Here is a 17,778-nt window from a genome sequence, read left to right on the forward strand (position 1 = left end):
CTTTAAAAATAAATAAAACATCGTCAAGTGTCACAATAGTGAATGATAAGTAAAAGACGAAGCATCGTTGCGTATTATAAAACCAAATTCTATAAGAGACGTTATTTGTTCGAGATACGAGATACACAGTTACAAACTTGGATCATCTATTAATTATCTACGATATCAGATTTCGTCTTCCGATTGGCAAGCCATCAAGATTCTGATGTATAGCCGTCACATGATATTGGCTAATCATGTTTTCTATTCATTTAATAGTATTCAAATCGAATATGCTATTAACAGCTACGAGATATAATACTTATTTGATAGAATATAATTATAAAATAAAAAAAATTAAGAACAGCTAAGAACGCATTAACATGTTAGAAATTTACGTCTTTCGATTGAGTTATTCTCATATATAATGGCATGTTCAAATTAAATTATTAATGTTATTTCTAAGATAAATTAGGTAGAAGTTTTTGTATACACATAAACAGCCAAGAAAAAAACAGCTGTTGCTTTATAACGCTGACTTATGCTCTTTTAGCAAATGGACTTTATTTACTTTGCAGTCTGTATGCGTTTAATTATGTAATTTTTGTAGAAAATAACACAAACTTACAGCTTTACTTAAAGTTTCTTATCTTAATAATAACAATAAATAAAAACAATTGAATTTGACTAATCCAAATAAATGACTAAATAATGTTCAAACGATTATATGTATATATTGCCATATTAAAGATGAACACCTAATCCGAGATAAGTACATACAAATTGACTATTCAATAAATTGGGTATTCCCTCAACCTTAGTAACGTAACGGAGCGACGAGAACGCAAACAAAACTTGTTTAATTTTTCACGTTCGATACGATTATTGTCATATTCGAATAGTTAATAAATATGGATCATGGACTATTTGTCCTTAAGAAAAAAAAAAAAAACTAAAAATCGATTCAATCCGCCACAGGGAATAAGGACATAAAGAAATTACGTTAACTTGAGAACGACAAGCTTTATTAAAATTCCGTTATATGACGACATACTATATTTTATAAATTAGCTGTCGGCCTTTAAATTAAACTCTTGGATCGTTGTATAGCCACCTAATTGAAGTTTGACTTAATCATATTAATGTTATAACCGCAAAGATTGGATATTTGTTATTCAATCAAATGTTCCATTATCACCGTGTGGATTTAGATGACGTCCTTTTTATAGATATACTATTTACATAACATCTTTATATACTATTAATAACGATATAAATTATATTCAATAGAAATATATACGAATAAATACGCACTGGTGGTAGAGCTTAGTGCAAGCTCGTCTGGGTAGGTACCACCCACTCATCAGATAGACCGCAAAACAGCAGTACTTGGTATTGTTGTGTTCCGGTTTGGAGGGTGAGTGAGCCAGTGTTTAATTACAAGCACAAGGGACATAATATCTTAGTTCCCAAGGTTGATGGCGCATTGGTGATGTAAGCGATATTTAATATTTCTTACAATGCCAATGTCTATGGGTATTGGTGACCACTAACCATCAGGTGGCCCATATGCTCGTCCGCCTTCCTATTCTATATAAAAAAAAAAAGAATCTTCAAAAGTCAAGATAATAATAATAAGACTATATTATCAATAACAGGAAATTTTCATCAGCAACTCCAGAAAACCTAAATGGTATACTGAGAAATAATGAGTATAATGGTAAACTGAGAAGGTAATATATAGTTTATGTTATTGTGTAGCTTATCACCGACAATCGTTATAGTATTTAGCAAGAAAATATTTTTAGGAAGTACATAAAAAATGTAAGCCGAGATGGCCTAGTGGTCAGAACGTGTGGATCTTAACCGATGATCGAATTTTCATGTGCTAAATTTGTGTTTATAATTCATCTCGTGCTTGACGGTGAAGGAAAACATTGTGAGGAATCCTGCATGTCTCGAATTTCACTGAAATTCTGCCACATGTGTACTCCACCAACCCACATTGGAGCAGCGAGGTGGAATAAGCTCCAAACCTTCTCCTGAAAAAGGGAGAGAGGGCCTTAGCCCAGCAGTGGGACATTCACAGGCAATGAGTACATAAAAAATGTATGTTAATCTATAATTTAGAAGTTTTACATTAACATAATAAATGCTCTAAATATAATTAAATTGTTTTATTCGTAACAATGAACAATATGACCATTACTCATAACTGTTATGCATATTTTAATGCCATGTTTGAATAAATACTGTCTGATGTTGCTATCGATAATCTTTTCCCATTTTAAGAATTTTGTTTTGAAGCAATTTAAAATTTCAAAACAATGTAATTGTTAAACCACAAATTGTACATAGTAATTATTATTTGTACATATATAAAGTGATGACATGTGCAAGAAGAGAACAATAAATAGGGTATCAAATTAATTTGTGTTCCTAATATATACAAATTGTACACTGAACAGATTCAAATCTACAATTCCTTGATAAGAATGTAGTATCATAGCCACTATCTTCTTATCTCTTTTATGTGTAAAAGTGAATAGAAACAGCCAAATAATACTATTCTCAATTTGCCTTAATTTAGAACTAAGAACCATTTGCTCGTTTATTACAAAGCATTATGTCTTCTTTATAAAAATATCAAACTACTGATGATACAAAGAAATAAATTATTATATATCCATAGTATTCACCTTGCCATAAGAATAATGTCAGAACAAGTTTTATTATATAACGACTTTACTTTCCTTTACCTACAAGTGTTTTTTATGAGGTGATTAGCTAAGCAATACAATGTTTTCTTCTTTCAAATGAATGGAAAGGAAAACCAGTGAAAAAACGAAACACCTGCTAAGCAATATTTATAAGTAAGGCTATGATATAATATAAGTCATTATTATATTTAAGTAGGCTCCCAGATAATAAGTCAATTGATTAATTTTATCTAATGTTGTTGTTTTATTTGATAAAAATATCCAAAAACTATATCCTCTAGCACAATCATAATCATTCCACAATCATTTTAAATTCATATTTTTAAAATTTCTGTACCGATAATGTTGCTCAAGATTTAATCTAGACCCAGACGAGTTGTCAGGTTGACGTCTCATTTCGTCAATGTCGATATGGATACAAATATGATTGTAGTACTGTCCATCATTATATTGTTATTGTTTTTTATTTTAATCTGTATGAAAACATGATATATAGTTTAAACTTGTACTGTATATTGATATAATTATGAAGTTAATGTTACACAAACAACAATCATGATATTGCAAAAGCTGTAGCTCCTTGGCTGTCTTTAGTAAAACTCTAATACTCATACTCTGTAACTCGTTCTATGTATATTGAAGTGTCATTGTTGTATCATGTACACTGAATTAAATAACATCTTATTAATAATAATTATACATAAAATTACTTCAATTGAGAACAAATCAAACCTGACATGACATTCAGCTAATTCAATATAATAGTTAAAGATTTTTATAAAGACATTTTGCTCTGGTAAAAAGGTCATGGTAAGTTAATTCGCAAATGTTTTTATGACATATTTGTCATCAGTTTCATTGGCATTGTTTTTATTATACAATAATACTATTTCATTATAATAAAAGATATATAACAACTCAAATTTATGAAATATTGATATCAAATTTCCAAATCTTCAAGACTAAGTTGCAACTAAAACAAGAACATATATTATAAATATAAGATGACATAATTAAATGATAAAATTTTGACTCAGATTGAAATTTATTCGAATATATAATGAAGGATCCACAGATGACAAAATGCAATGTCATCCCAGAAACAGACTAAAAATATTATGATAATATGAGTATTTTGTTTCTTTAACACTTTTATTTCACTGATAATGTTCCTAATTTGATGAAATTTCTTGCCTATAAGTCCTAGGTTTAGTTGTCAAGTGCACAGATTCACTCTTATAAAGATGGAGTAGACATGAAAACAGATTGTTGTTTGGAAAACATTTGAATTTAGTAGTCAAATTAATTTAAAAATTGCTTACAAGAATCCCCAACATTTATATTTAAAACACCATCTAGCAATTTAAATGTTTTTCCTCAATGACTCAAAATGAATTCATTTAAAACAATAAATATTCTCGGTAAGGTAAGATATTAGATATTATTTGAAAAAACAGTTTTGAATCAAGCATTAGCATGAAAGTAATCTTAAGGTATGCAAACAATTACAGACATCAACAATTTTTTCATTTACTATCAAGAGCCCACTTAAATTTATTTACATGAGTTAAAAAAATATTATAAATTTAATGACAGTAGCTAAGCCGTAGCTTAGATAGTTTTTAATACTACTGTACACAATTACTAAATAAATATGGCAAAAATAAAAATAAAACCTTATTTTTCTTATAAATTAGTTTACTAAATAACCGCAATACTTTTAGTTCTTTGAAAATAGTTTAATGAAAAATGTGAACAACGGAATCAGCAGAATGTGGTATCACTTAATTATTGAAGTATTTCTATGTTGCACCTTGCTTAGCAATGACAATAATCAACAGCAGGCATATTAAAAATAATTTAAATTAATCTAAGACCATTAAAAGTAAAACTACCTTTTAATTGATTTTGTTAAAATCAATTTAAAGATTTTTTAATATTGAAATATCAATTTAACTGAATGTAATTACTTATTACTAAAAATGGTCCAGTTTGAATACACATTCAATAATTTAGTAGGCGAAATTAAAACACTTATCATTAATATCATCATTAAATGTAAGCGAAAATTGCAAAAAGAATATGTTAACAGAAAACAGTAAAGAAAAAACAAATAAATAGCACATAACGCCCAAAAACATGGGGGAAAATTACATATTGATAAGGCAAACGCATAAATCGATGTTCTCCATATTACAGGGCCGTGCCTTTCAATTTTCTATACATATAACAATATAGTCAATTAGTTACCTCTATTTTTCGACAAATTCAGGATATCCTTCCGTAAAGTAGGCCCCTAAGCGATACTACTAATGTATCGTAACCACTGAATTGATTAATTCATCCTAGTAACAATAATTTCAGACATAGGGTGTACCTACCACGCATTCGGCCGGCGACCATTTCAGAGTTCATCGACTACATTTGTCACACCCTAATATATAAAGTCGGGACTATTTAGCAGGATTTAGATATATGAACAGAAAATAAGCTTAACGAAAATTAATAAAGCAAGGATTTTACCCTACAATCAGCGATCACTTCGGTAGTTCCTCCAGTGGTTTTCGGCGCTTCCTAAACCACCATTAAGACTGGATCCTATCCTTTTGGCACATTTTGTATCTTTCCGATAACACTACACTGAACTAGGGATTAATCACAAGTTTTTAGCACGGCCTCTTCCAACATTTAGTACTTCATACACCCTCAAGCTCAATCCTTTTCACGGCCATTTGCAAATTGCGTCAAAGTCCCTTCTGTCCTATTGGTGCGTTCTGCGCTAGTGTGGATAGATTCGATTGCGCTCTCTAGAGGTAAAATAAGGAACTAAATCTGTTGCTATTGAAAAGTTTACTCTACTGCTTTGTCATAAGATATACAAAGGATCGTATTGATTGCACTTAGACTGTTTTGGAAAAAATAAAATAGGGTGCGGTAAGGTTTGTTCGAGAACCCCGTATCGTGACGTCAAACTGGGCGTGAGATGGAAAACGCGGTCAATTCAAAACATTCACATAATTGTATGATACTATAAAACTCATAATACACATACAATTTTCAAAAGTGTATATATACACAATATATATTCATTCATTGATTATTATACAATCGTATGAATAAGATCATATCCAAATTATCATTATAAGACAGTTTATACATAATAAGAAGAGTTAATCATATTGACAAATTTTCAGTTTTCTTTTAAAAGAATTGATTACTTTGAAATCAGCTATTGTAAATATATATAACAATCTAAATGTTTGCAATGGAACGGGAAAATACTATTAGGATTCTGAACATGATTTCACGCGGTCATGATTTGTGTAATAACTATTTTTTGTATGTTAATAATAATTCATAATCCTTAGTGTAGTTTATTAAAATTTTAATTACGCTTCAATGGTATACGTATATCTTGTTATGTCATTTTCTTATTTTATTAAAATTAACTTTTGTACAATTTTTTAAAAGTGTTAATTAATCATTATAATCAAAGACTTAGCAAATCAAACAATCCGTGAATATAATTGTAAGAGTATTTTTATACTTCTGTCATGATATTTTTATTCGAACCTTTTCAGTCTGTTTTAAAAATATGAAATATTTTTCTTCAAAAAAAGGTTTTTTATATAATATTAATTAATAATGATTTATTGTTTTAATATTCTGGTTGCTCAATCTGGTAGCTCTTATATATAAAACTATTATATTATTTAAGCTGGCAATACAGAGAAAAAAATATTTTCATATGTGGCAATTACGTCTAGCATGTGATTGGTTAATAAAATATAATCGATCAAACCGCACACCTATTACTGGTTGATTATATCTCATTTGCGTTATTAATGGTGAAAAATACTTCCACTTTCATAGACAGTGTTATCATGATATAAAAACATGAAAAGGATAGAAACTGTTTTTTAATTTTTAAGTTGACATTTGACGGCGGACGCATTTTACAAATGTTGGTAACCGGTCGTCTTTGTTGTTTTCGAAAAGTTGTTTACATTATAGAGTTGTTTACTATAATTAAATTTTACGCGAAAAAATAATTCTTTTCAGTGAGCATTTATATTTGATGTTTTAAGAACGGAATATCATTAAAAATATAATAATTTTAGGAGGTACTCTCAAAATCCTAATTTAGTAGGATTTTGCAGTAGTTTAGTTTGCGCTAAATTCGATATTAATTTTTGTTGTGATTTGTGTTTATTGGATATTCATAAGATTTTTGGTAAGTATATTTAATAGTTGTTATTTTATTCGTGTAAATGGGATAGTAATTGATTTTACCTTGAAAGCATCGTTACTGTTCTGATAAGAATCGTATAAGATTTTCCTTTAGTTTTCATATTCGCACTTGAGTCATTTTCTCTTTTAAATATAACAAATGCTAAAATATGGGTCTGCAACTCATTGTTTAGATACTTAAATTTAAAAAATCGTAGTTTTATCTATTTGTATATACTTATATATTTTGAATGTATATTTAATAATATTTGTCCTTAAAATTGATATTTTAAGCTAAATGATAAAAAATTATGTTTATTATAAAAATAGAAATATTCAAGAAAATTAAAGGATAAATCATATTTTAATTTAAAAAAGGTCAAAATAAGAAAATTAATTATTCGTCTTAATGATCTTTGTTAATTAAATTTTAATTAATTTAATTAACCAACTGTCTTTGGCCTCTGAATTTATTATTATTATGTTTTATATATAGAAGAATTAAATCAGTTGAATTATCAATGTCAATGCACTTTTTTACCAAGATCATGTTTAAAGTGGTAATAATTATTTATCTGGGATTCTGTGGTTATGATTTTTATTAATTTCAATTGTTATATGATGCAATTTTTTTCTGTTACATGTGTGTGTTCATTATAATGAACAGCCTACAGAACTAATTGGTTCTGCTATGAATATTATCTGTTTGTTTGTGCATACATATCTGTATATATATCATATTGTATGCAATTTGTATGAATAATTATTATAACATTTTATTGTATTTTTTTTTAATTGTAATTTTGTACTTAGACATGTAAAATGGTACAAATGTTGTTTATTTTTTTTCAAGGTGATTCTTGTGATAAGTCTTTATTTGACTCTGTTTGTTTCATAAAAAGGAATTTTAACAATTAATTTTATAAATTACAGTAAAGGCTTATAATAAATACTAGTCTGTAAATGGTAACTAAAGATTAATATATTTCATTTCTTGAATTTATATAAAAAAGTCTTATCACATTTTGCCTTACAGTTTTCACAAAAGAATTTATCTGTGTGAAGAGGATGTGAATCATTATCGTTTTGACAAAGAATTTCTTTGTGTTTGATTAATTTAGTCATCCTTGTTGTTTTAGGGTTGATTTATTACTCATTTTATTTTCATTAAACAATGTTTTTTGTTGACGTTTAACTTAATTTTATTCATTCATATATTTTGTATTTTTGTAAAAATTAGCAGATAAAACTAGCATGGAACGGTGTGGCGTGGCATCACGTCACATAATTGATGTATTATATGTTAATTGTACTGAAAAAATATTCTCGGATGTAGTCAAATCACTTGATTAGTTTCAATTCCAATTTTATTTTAACAACTCTTGTAATTTCTATTGACATATTGCTTGTGATATGTATTTATTTATCAATGATTATGTATGATTATTTAAATATATTATATTCTTATTCATTTTATTATATTTCACTTTAAGATCGAAAGGATTTTAAGAGATAGTCGAAGAACAGTACAGGACTCATTTGTCTATTACAGATGATGATGATGAAAGATAACAATGAGTATGAAACGTTGTATCTCATAAACAGACACAGATCTGTAAAATCTAAAAATATTTGACACATAATGTAGAAAATTCAGCAGTTTACGATATATCCATGAAAAACCGTATTTCTTTTTTTCTCTTCTTTTATTTTAAGGTATATCGAGTGTATTAATTACAGGAGGCAAGGGATAGAACATTTGTTAGCGAATTAAGTGGATAAGGTTGTTTTATACTTGCATGGCTAGTGCAAGTATAAACCACTCTTAACCCCGATGTTCTAAAGACGAAGGTATCCACTTAATAAACGGTTGACCATTTGTTTGTCTTTCTATTTTGAAAACAAAATAATAAATCTACCGTTTACGTTGAGAAAGTAACGGGAATGTTTCGCGCGTAATGACAGTCACGATTTTAAATAGCTACCTGTAATTTAAAATCAACGCAGTTTAGACATCGGGTTATAATGCTTAACCGCATTTCGGGTGCAGTGAAGGGATTCGGTCGAAGGTCGCTCTATTGCGAATTCCGCAATGGAACTGCTTTCGTGTTTCGTATTTAGCAAATGTCTTATGGCTGTTTATTTTGTACCTATTTGAGACGTGAAAGGCTGGTACTTGTAAGGTATTGGTACGATCGTCCAGTGATTTTTGAGCTACGCATCGCTCTTTGATACAATTTTTTACGCCCATTTTAAAATGACATTGGGGTTTTACGGTACTCATTGATATATTACGACATTTATTTTGATAACACTAGTCAGAAGTTAGCCACGAGTGGCTTCGTAAAAATTGTTTTGGATTAAAAACGACCAGCCTGACATTGCAGTTCGAGGATGTTATTGATGACGACCGATGACGTTAACATAATCGCAAATATATACATACTAACTATTCCATGTCAATCTTATTTATTATATAATAATACCTGCTGACTGAATTTTGGCATTGACTGCCAAGCGCAGGAGCTATTATTTTGCAGGCACATGTGCATAAACACAGCTGTACTTCCTAACTCATTGCTATCATGTCTTCATTGTTATAATTATATTAATTGTTATATATCAATGTAAGGGACATTACGAATGCGTTATTAACCTTGGGAACTAAGATGACGTGTCCTCTTTGCCCGTAGTTATACTGGCTCATTGAACCTGCAAAAGGGAACATTAATATTAAGTATTACTGTTAGGCAGGAGAATATGTAATGAGTGGGTGGTACTTATCCAAACAGACTTACACAAAGTCTTACTAACAAGTAAAATGATACTAATAAACTTTATTTAGTAAGAGATTAGTTAAACAATGTTGTGTCTTTTTTTTCGACTGTCAACACAACAGTGAGTGGAACGAACCAGATGAGTTTGCACAAAGGTGTTTATACATAGACGAAGATTATTGCAATCTTGTAAAAATTTGTAACATTTATTTATCGCCATTTTGTTCTTTGATGTATAAAGCAGATTTGTAATATATTGTATAAACGTGTAACCATTTTATAAACTAAAGGGCATAATAATTGAGGACAGTAGGTACATTTGGTAGTACATCTTGAATGGAGATTGTTCAAGGATTGCTCGTATCCGTTTGCGCTCATTAGCATAACAATTTTTCTATATAATAAGAATTACAATTGTTCTACACAAATATCGTATACGAATTTATATAAATGTGTGCCACATGCGATCTATGGCACTTGAAATCTGTGAAATCACGTGAACACATAATACTCTTGGGCTCGCGTGCGTATCATCAATTTACAAGGCGTTCCATGTTTTACGGTTGGCCATCACCATTACGTTGATAGCGGAAGTCTGGTATCGTTATTTTCTATCATTTACTATAAGTGTATCTTTGACTGTAGCAGAAATCTGACGAAAATGATAGGTAACAGTAATTTAAAGTCTTATTATTTTACCGTTCGTATTTTTCGGTTCGTTCGTCCCCGTTTCGTTTTTTTAATCAAACACACATTTGTCTCTCAATGCTCGTGTTATAAATTTATACAATAAATATACAATTCATACATATCATATTGCAGATATTTATATGTATAATTTGAAATGATTGTTTAAATAAATAAAACTTAGAGACTCGGAGCGGGATCGAATCCGTAACTTACCGCCAACTACACCAACGGGCTGATCTTATATATTTATTTATTTGAAGTTTGCACTTTAAATCTTTGCGATGTGGTACTAACCATTCGACAGAACCATTGAATTTTTTTAAGTGGCAGTGAAGAAAAGCATCTTGCGAAAACCTTTTGCGAGATAAAATTATGCCACATGTATGTACTATCCCGTATTGAAGCTGCGTGCTGGAGTAAACTCCATCTCTTTTCCTAAAGAGAGGAAGCAGTCTCATTTAAGTTTACAAATTTATCGCGTAATGCTTACTCAGGCACACAATGTATTATAATAGATTATTTTTTTTAATCTGTGTCTTGATATCAAAACCTCATACGCAGAGATATGAATAATTTAGTAAACTCTCTATATCTCTCCAGTCGTTCCTTCAGTGCTGATGATCTTGGGAATAATGGTGCATCTCGTATGGAGTATTTGCTTCCATAGACTTCTGTCGGTGGCCATTCTACCGAGAGGACAGACATCACTTATCTTATTTTAGTAATCTATACTAATATTATAAAGAGATAAAGTTTGTGAGTTTCAAGTTCAGTAGATTACCCCCTAAAGCCTCACAAGGCTTTAGGGGGTAATCTCTGGATCTACTGAACTGGTTTCGATTTTTTACTGAAATTATTTCACCGACAGAAAGCCACATTATTTGTGAGTGTCATAGGCTATATAATAACACGAAAAATGAAAAGACTTTTTCGTGGTAGTCGGATTTGCAAAGTAAGTCGGAGAAAAAACAGTCGAACGCAAACGTTTCTTACGAATGTTGCCCTAACGATGAGAGATATTTGATTGGGTTCTAGAGAAAAGTTTTAGAGCTTGTTTTTGAGTCTTTTTATTAAAAAATAATTTAAATCATTTTTATTGGTCATGTTTATTGGTCATATATTATCAACAATTATGAAATCTTATCAAAATAAGTTAACTTATCCCTTGTCCCCTATCCCTTTTACTGCATTTAATTTGTACGAATGGTTAAAGATATAATACGACATAGGTATGGAACCGCGACAGTGTCGTAATCTATTGAATGATATTTCTATTAGACCGTTTTTATATACAACACGTCAATCTATTTAGAAATAAATTGCTTTATCACCAAGGAAATTTTATTGAGATAAAATTCGTTTTTTTCAGTATGCATTTGGTTGCATAGTTTAAGTGACAATTTAAAATATCAAATACGCAAGACAATTTTATTAATGTTCGGCCAATGCGAATTTTGGCAGTCAGGAAATAAATCATAGCACTCAGTACTAACTGCACCACAGTCATAATTTCATCACAAGTAAAAATGTGTACCGCCCAACGAAGTGGGCAAGGGTCAGCTAGTATTTAATAAACAAATATGGCGTTGTTATAACTATAAAGTACAAATTAAGCACATTAATCATGATAATTCAGCGGTGCTGATCGGCGTTTCAACCCTTAAGGTTAAGGCATATTTTAAACAGAATATCCATCAATATGTTACTAAAGAATTACCACTTCGATTGAATAGCAAACTAATACTAAACATATTTATAAAGAAAAGATGTTCTTGTACAAAAAATCGTGTCAATGCTGTTGACCTTTAAGGAGTTCTTACATCTAATGCCAATCCTCGGTTAGAAACAGGTCGTGCTTACCTTAAAAATTAACTTACATAGTCATCGATACCGAACTAACATGTAAAAATTATATTCTGTAGGATAAAAGGAAATGATTTAAATTCATCTCGCAAGATTCGGTCTTAGCTAAAATAAAAGCTTGTTAAAATACACTTCATGTTAATCATGTCCTTATGATTAAAATTCGCTGCGTCAGCTATTTTCAATAGTAACTGGCCGACTACATAAGATATACAAGTGTGAAAGTATACAAGTGTGAACGCAACACAGGCGCACTTTTATATCTCACTCACTTAATGAGATAAGACAGCAATCCCTCCCCACCGGATTGAGATTAGACGCATGAATTACGGCTCTACGTGCTTTCCGAGACATGGACACTTTACTTGGTGGTAGGGGTTTGTGCAAGCACCTGGGTAGGTACGCCTACTTTTAACATATTCTACCGCTAAACAGCAGTACATAGTATTGTTGTATACCGCTTTGAAGGGTGAGAAAGCCAGTGTACCTACAGTCGCAAGGTACATCTTAGTTTCCAAAGTTGGGAAAGCATGTAAGGAATTATTAATATATATAATTAATATTTCTTACGGCGCCAAAATTCTTTGGACGGTGAAGACCACTTAACATCAAGTGGTACATTTGCCATTTAATTGCCGTTATACTTTACTTGAATTGTAAAACCGTCTGAAAGTTCTTGACCATTAGTGACGCGTTACGCAACTGTCTCGAGACTTCTAAACCAAATCGTCGAGCATTAGCCTTGATTTGATGGTAATGAGATCATTTGTCCATCTTAATATTGATTATGTTCACGTGGACTGAATATTATGATTGGTATTTTTAGCCGAATGCGCAATCAAGGAGCGATGTTTAACTATAAATTTATTATTTAATGAAAAAATGTATATTGTGACTTGTAACCTCATAATGAAATCAAATGAAATGAAATATAATGTAATGTAATGCCTTGTAATTAAGTTAAAATATTTGCATGTAATAAATATAGTGACTAAACATGTATATTATGTTTAAAGATTGAATTTAATCTTTTAGAATTTTTAATATAACTTCCAAAATGTTTTTTGTCCAATTAAGGCTTGCGAGCCCGGACATAGTGTCCTATAGATTGAAGAATTAGTTTGAAGAAAGGGCTAATTTACGAAAATAATATAAGTATTGTATACGATAGGTCAAGTGGTTCGGTTAATAGATAATTATTTAATTTTTAGACGACTTTTATAAGCGACTTCAATCTTTGAAGGATATGCATAAATCATTCATTGTTTTTGTGAACGCGGTCTTAAGAAGACAAAATCGGAGGAACCATTGCAATATGAATAGAACAGATTGTAATGACAATAATAATCGAATATTATGCCGACGTTCGCAAATTTTGTCTTTGGTCGTTTTTTCACAAATTTAGTCCTTAGAATTAATTTAACAGTGTGATAGGTATTTTTTGCAGTAAACGTAAATAATCATTCCTGCTATTGTTTGGTCCTATAATATTTTATACAATTCAATAGTGTTGTACTACATCACCAAGCCGAGATGGCCTAATACCAAACTGAGATGGCCTAGTGGTTAGAACGCGTAAATCTTAACCGAGGATCGTGGGTTCAAACCCGGGTAAGCACCACTGAATTTTTATGTGCTTAATTTGTGTTTATAATTCATCTCGTGCTTGACGGTGAAGGTAACATCGTGAGGAAACCCGTATGTGTCTAATTTCATTGAAATCATTCCACACGAGTATTCTACCAACCCGCATTGAAAAAGCGTGGTGGAATAAGCTCCAACCCTTCTCCTCAAAAGAGAGAGGAGTTCTTAACCCAGCAGTGGGACATTAACAGACTGTTATTGTTACTGTACTGTCATGTAATTAAATTACCGTAGTCTAAAACAATATTGACATAACCTAATTGCGTATCCAATTTGTTTTCGAACAAATATAGCGAATCGATACTATTTGCATATAAATCGTATCGATGCCGTAACTCCATTATAAAATCAAATCATAACTACATTTATGTACTTTGTAATTTCTTTGATACAGCTACATATTTTGTTAGGGTTACAGTAGTTTGATAGTACGATCATGCATTCTTTCCAATCAGTATCGAGGACGGCCATGGCAGGGGTTTTAGAGGGTGAAAATGCCACGTAACCCGGTCGCACAATCTTCGTAAAATGTTACTGGACTCGTATTACGAAGATTTCGAACAAAAAAGTATGAAAGTATTTATTCATCAGTTATCCCACCGGCAAACGGCAATATTGTAGCAGCAGATGGAAAGATATGAAATACAAGCATAATAACTGTGTTTGGAATAGTTTCTTACAATTCAAATAATTATTTTCGTTGGTGACAACTTACCATCAAGTAGTACAAGTGTTCGTTTGCCTTCTTGTAAAAGACAAACTTCTTTAAACTCACCAATATTAACTAATAATAATGTCCTCCGGACTGATTGCGGCCACGGCGGCCCGTCTGAAGAGAGATTACCCAACTGCGAGGACATATTATAGTGCACAAGTGTGTGCGCAAACACAGGAGCACTCTCTATTCCCTAACTCTCATAATCCGATGGGACGGCAATCCGACACGACCGGAAAGAGTTTAGGCAGGACCAACTTTACGTCACGGTAGTATGCGCAAGCGATCCCGTGACGTCCCCCGACAAGATAGAGTGGGTACCGCTGGTTTTTTAGTGGGTATTCCGGCGCCTTCAGCGCCGGCGAGTCCCACATACCCCTCCACCTCATGTGGGGGAAACACATAAATGTGTTATTCCAGCGAGAAAAAAAAAAGACCAATTTACGTGATTTCCGAGGCATGGGAGTGTACACACTTCCAACTTTCAGACTCCAGGCTGCTACTGAGAATTTTCGACAGAAAATCCAATAACTTTTTTATTGGCCCGACCTAGCATTTGAATCCAGGTCCTCAGGGTCTGCGGCCTACCACTAGACCAACTAGGCAGTCAGAGGTGTAACTTAATATAGCTCATTCAAATATACATATATGTACATTTTTATGATTTAGTGACCATTAAATATATTCACAGTGCTGTTAGTATAAGACGATTCCTGGAACTTACCATTGTACCACTTAAGTGTTAATAAAAAAGCTAATTATCGTAATGGAGTTAGGTAACTTTTCGCCTCCATATTATCTTATGTTTTTAATGTCTCGTCTACTGACTAACTGTCTCGTTTTCTAAATAACTTGTATGACGTGCGAGCCAATAAAAGTGACGGCATTTTTGTCTGTTAAGAATTTCCCAGAAGCTGGGAAGTTAGCTGAGTTACACTCTCGTGCCTCAGAAGCGTATAGCCATTAGTCCTGCGTCCGATCTTTCTGTGCGTCGCTATACGCTTACGCTCGTTATACGCCAGTGTACTATAATATCTTGGCAAACAAGAACAAGGAAAACAAATGAGGCAAAATAATAAAAAAAATGGTAATCCAATCTTTTTTATTATGATGCTGCCTGGAAAACATGCAGGCATATTAGCCTCAAAAACTACAAAGCGGCCATCAAATTATTTAAACCGATAAAAAAATACAACAAAAGCACGGACAACACATCTATGGAGGCTACAAGGTAACATAAAATTTATATACCCCGGCTATAGTCACCATTAAATAATGCATTATGGTAAAAATCGGGAGGGGATATCATCCTATAATAAGTTTGTATAAATGATAAAATAGCACAATTCATATAAACATTCAACATACCCAAAATAATATATAAAGTGAGTATAATCAAATACAAGTCCCCGACGTGAAACGTTTTAAACAAACGATACACAAAGATCGTTGCTCCTAATTGAAACAAAGAAGATTCTCTTAAAAAAAACATCGTGATGCTAATTTACATAAATTAATTTTTCCTTCTCCCAAAAAAAACAATCTTTAACAATCATCATACTTATATACTGCTTATATATTATTTAGCTATTTATAGTACGACTGCTTCTTTAAGATTTTTAAATAGTGAAGTTACGAGTGAGATATTCAAGAAATTATAAAGCAAGGTCTTGGTAATGGACTTCAATCGGTCTATGTACCTGTTACTTTCTATTTGTGACGTTACGACTAGGGTTGTCGACTCGAGTTTTTTCTATTGTAACTGCAAGTCAAATACAAACATTTTGACTACGCCCTGAAGTTCAATCGAGTTGAGATGCAATCATCGTGTATAGTAATCGATTCGAAAATATGAAATTTTTATTACATTTTTGACGATTTGTTCTAAATATCACTAATATTATAAAACAAAGTTTCTCAACGGCGTCCGTCGGTCTTAATAGGCACGATAAACTCGAGCAATAACTAACGGACTTTCATACAGTTTTTACCAACAGAGTGACTGAATTATGGCGATGATAGTTGAATATGTCGAAAACAAACTCATGCCGATTGGGAACTTTACTGGCGTGCGCCGAGTAAACCATTACATATATTATGTATTACAATATAAACATATTATGTTGTCTCTTATTCTACCCGTGCTGTATACCGTATAAATGATACATTTATTATTATATATGCAATGTTTTTTTTTAAATTTTAAACAATAGACGTACAAATGTCGTAACTTCACATCTCTTCAAGCGATACTAAAATCATTTATTAAACGGCTTGCTACAGAGCGGCGCACTTAAAAATATTTGCACAGTATAAATGTTTGTCAAACAATGCACTGATGTAAATATTCTTTGTTAATTTGTTTTATAAAATCTATAGTAGTTGAAGGCGTTTAACGAGTACTAAGTTTAATTAATATTTATTTATTTGTAAATTGGTTAGCTTTTTCCCGTGATTACAGCGAAGTTTATTTCGATATATGTATGCCTCCATACAAATGAGTTAATATTTGTGGTATGGTCGCCATTCCAAGTTATATATATATATATATGGCACACATGGCAGGATCGCGTGACAAACGAGTCTGTTCTAGGCGAGGCACAGCTGCCTAGCATCATGGCCATTCTCAAAAGAAAACGGTTACGGTGGCTGGGACACGTGTATCGAATGGAGCAGACTCGTCTTCCAAGGCAAATACTACTGGTTGAGGTTGTGGATTGAGAGGTTGTGGATGCAAAAAGGCCTGTTGGGCGGCTTATGCTCCGTTACAAAGATTGCGCTAAGCGTGATATGGTTGCGTTTAACATCCCTAGCAATCGATGGGAGGAACTGGCAGAGGACCGCGCCAAGTGGCGACGCCTTATTCACGAAGGTCAAACAAAGCATGACAATGCCTGGTTTAAATTACTAAAAGAAAAACGCACTAGGCGTCATGAGCGGGCTTCAAACCCCCGCCCATCTGGGGGCGCATACACTTGTCGGAAGTGCGGCCGAAGGATCCACTCTCGCATTGGTCTTTTCAGTCATGAACGCAAGTGCCTTCGCGATGCCGCTTTAATCATCTGTCAAAGATGCAGAGGCCTATATGTATATATAGCCTCAATAAACGGATTATCTCTTGATAATAGAGTATATATTAAATTTTACGAAACTATTTATA

The 17,778-nt window shown here is 31.9% G+C and overlaps 2 protein-coding genes across 3 annotated transcripts in view; one reads left to right on the top strand and one right to left on the bottom strand.

Annotated features, from left to right (window-relative positions):
- Positions 1-5,465, bottom strand: part of LOC126777906 (guanine nucleotide-binding protein G(I)/G(S)/G(T) subunit beta-1) — a 28,609-nt gene extending 23,144 nt beyond the window's left edge. Inside the window, exon 1 of one of the 2 annotated variants that reach the window (XM_050501206.1) lies at positions 5,223-5,465. The gene's annotated coding sequence lies outside the window, so the exon portion shown is untranslated. Of the gene's footprint in view, positions 1-4,949; positions 4,969-5,222 lie in introns of those variants that run through there. The other variant, XM_050501207.1, reaches the window with a different exon arrangement.
- Positions 5,466-6,644: 1,179 nt separating this feature from the next.
- LOC126777854 (ATP-binding cassette sub-family D member) overlaps positions 6,645-17,778 on the top strand; it is a 105,637-nt gene continuing 94,503 nt past the window's right edge. Inside the window, exon 1 of the mRNA XM_050501090.1 lies at positions 6,645-6,933. The gene's annotated coding sequence lies outside the window, so the exon portion shown is untranslated. The remainder of the gene's footprint in view (positions 6,934-17,778) is intronic.

The sequence above is a fragment of the Nymphalis io genome, chromosome 24 (genome assembly GCF_905147045.1).
Source record: "Nymphalis io chromosome 24, ilAglIoxx1.1, whole genome shotgun sequence".
In the NCBI taxonomy this organism is placed as follows: domain Eukaryota; kingdom Metazoa; phylum Arthropoda; class Insecta; order Lepidoptera; family Nymphalidae; genus Nymphalis; species Nymphalis io.